The following is a 3,119-nucleotide window of genomic DNA, read 5'->3' on the forward strand; positions in this document are numbered from 1 at the left end:
ATTTAGATTTTCTTGATATTTGAATAATTAACTTTGTATCATTGCTTTATGCTCAGTTCCCCTTTTGCTGCCTTTGATGATTATTACAAAAGTAAGTTTTTTTTAGCTAGTGTTTTCAAGTTTATATGATGTCTCTAAAGCTAAACACAATACAAAATTAAAATAAAAAAAATAAAATTCTAGCCCTTAATGGGTTAAACGCAGTCTTGTGTGAATTCTAAGATATTTGTTTGCTGTAGCTGTAAACACACGTTTTTTTTTAATTTTCTAACGACACAAATGATGTGCGCTTTTAAGCTAAAAATTCCGTTTATTTAAATACAATTTTGTGTTGTGAAGTCTTATTCAGGAGTAAAAGATGGTGGGACGAATCGTTTTTAGTCTGGGGTAATTTAAAAAAAAATTATGCAGGACCTTTAACACATATCATGAAATATAATAAATTACTAAAGTTATCATGTGTTTATAGATTGTATAAAATTAAATTCAAAAATTGTGCATTAGCTAACACATTTGTGTTGCACTTTGTTAGCCCACATTGATTGTGTATATTAACTTGAACTTGTTTTGTAGCCATCCAAACATCACAGTTGTGTTCCACAAAACACAAGTTTTGTTGTTATTAACACAAGTTTTTGCATTTTATTTTACAGTGTAACTGAATTTCAAAGTAAACTACAAATGAGTCAATTGGTAAACTAGTTAAGTGTTTCAGAATAGTTAACTTAAGCAACATTATCTATTTTTATCTTTTAAAACCTATTAATAGGTCTATTGTTCATCATGAATTATTATTAGGCTTTGAATTTCAAGTGATTTCAATAAAAAAAATGGATTTCAAGTATAAATACACAAAATTGAATAGTAATTCTATTCAAATATATATTAATTTATTAATAATGTATTTTATTCACTACTTCTACATGAATGAGTGTGTTAAGTGTGAAGAATCATAATAATATAATATTTATTTTAACATCAAAACGTTTGATGTTGTTAAGTGTTTATGATTGGAATTTTGCTGAAAAGGTCTGTTCTTTATCCAAATCAAGCTAAAGAGATTTTCTTAACTTAAAAATTTTAATTCTGATAAAAAAATTCACTGATAAAACATGGTTCATTAGGCTGATGGAGCAGTAGAAGTTTGCTTACAACGTTCATTGATTAATTAGTTTTCAAATGTATATTATACTTTCGGAAACCGAATGGATAATTTTAATCAAAATTGATGTAAAAGTGGTATTTTCTTTTGCCAAAAGTGTTTTATATGTCATCCATTCCAGCATATTTATATAATGTTATATTATATAAAACCTTATAAGAGTGAAAAATTTGAGGTTATTAAATCACTTTTGGTGTTATTATATTTTTTTCTTACCTTGTGTGTTTAAACTTATATGTAGCGTATTTGAATAAAAAATACCGCAAATGACTTGTATTTTGCTTTTCTACACAAGCTTCACCTTTTAAAACGTGTTGAATAATTCGAAATGTCAAAATTTTTGTATGTTTTTGTTTTAGTCAGGCAACGTAGCACTCGCATTTTGTAATTCGTTTTTATTTGTTACTTTGATCATTAGTATTTTTTAAATCATTTGAATTGTAAAAAATAATAATTGGATTTATTCAGGCTTACATAAATGGCATCGGCCAATAGGGACCCGAGTCCCTCACTCTCCTCTTTCCCAAATTTTTGGACCCAGTTTAAGTGTTAGCTTCAGAACTCGAAAGCATGAGAAATGAGGAAACCTTTGACCACCATTTTGCAACAACTGAAAGAACAACAGACGATATTGTATATATAAAGTTCTGCTGCACGTTGGATCCACATTTTAAAATTCAAGTCAAATTTTTACATTATTTTATGAAGTGCTGGAGTTGATGCTGAACGCTATAAGAATTCGATTTTCTGAAAACATGTTACCACTCTTGATGTCCACTGGTTGTTTAATGTCCCCAAATACAAAGAACACCTACATGTTCCAACCCTAGGTTCACATTTATTAAGGATACATTTACTAAGTACAAGCCGTGTACTCGATAACTTGAAAAAGTCATCTAGCCTCTCAAACTGAAAGAAATTCATCATGTTTGTTTTCATATAGTAAAAGAGGTGCTCCAAGAGTTACATCCAATTCTGAGCTATCTCTATCGCTTGACTATAACTTTTCCCAGTCACATTTTTTTCTTGTGAACATGCCTTCTCTGTGTTGAAACTCGTCAAGAGCAAACTAAACTTTGTAAAACCATGTTAGAGCAGTGTCTCAATGACTTTATGGTGTTACCAGTCACATCTTGTTCTTGAGAGCACTCCTTCTCTGTGTTGAAATTTGTCAAAAGCGTGCTCCATAGAATCATGGCAAAGTAGTTTTCTGAGCGACTTGACTTTTGGTTGATTCCCAACAAGTAAAATCGATTGAGTTAGATGTTATTCTTGGTCGTTTCTGAAATCACTTTGCTGTTGTTCGTCGACAAACACAGCTGTTCACTTGCCCCTAATATAATTTTTTCATCGTTCATAATGCACTGAGCATGTTGCATAAATGCTATTACTATGGATTTTGTGTTATGTGTGCTATATATATATATATATTAGTTTTGTATAAGATACATATATACAAATAAAATGCTATTTTGGAGTACACTATGAGATCTGGGCTTATTGTACGATCAGTCCTCACTTTGCCTGAACACATGCAACATTTACACGTGCATAATTATATATAATCTAGGAAATACATGTTTTATTTTCACTGGTGTTTCAATATCAGCAAATAAACATTATTGGAGATATGAGCCCACTTAAATATTTAGGGCGCTGACGCCCCTGTCTTCAATCTTTGTTATCTAAAATAGTGCATTTTAACTCTCTGTTTAACAAGGTGAAAAAGCATGATCAGAGAGACTATGGAATTATGCTTAAATTTCGAATAGAGATTTGAACTCCTTGCGATATCTAGAATCTGAAGTTTCCAACAGTGTGGTCAAATTCGCACTAGCTTCAGAGTTGTGAGGGATTAAAACCATATCCCAATCCAAAATCCCCACAAAACACGGTATTAGTTGTACAGGTTGTGCAACATAAGATCTGGTTCCTCGGCTCCATAAATCTATTCGAT

Source organism: Limulus polyphemus, unplaced genomic scaffold (assembly GCF_000517525.1).
Source record: "Limulus polyphemus unplaced genomic scaffold, Limulus_polyphemus-2.1.2 Scaffold2375, whole genome shotgun sequence".
NCBI lineage: Eukaryota > Metazoa > Arthropoda > Merostomata > Xiphosura > Limulidae > Limulus > Limulus polyphemus.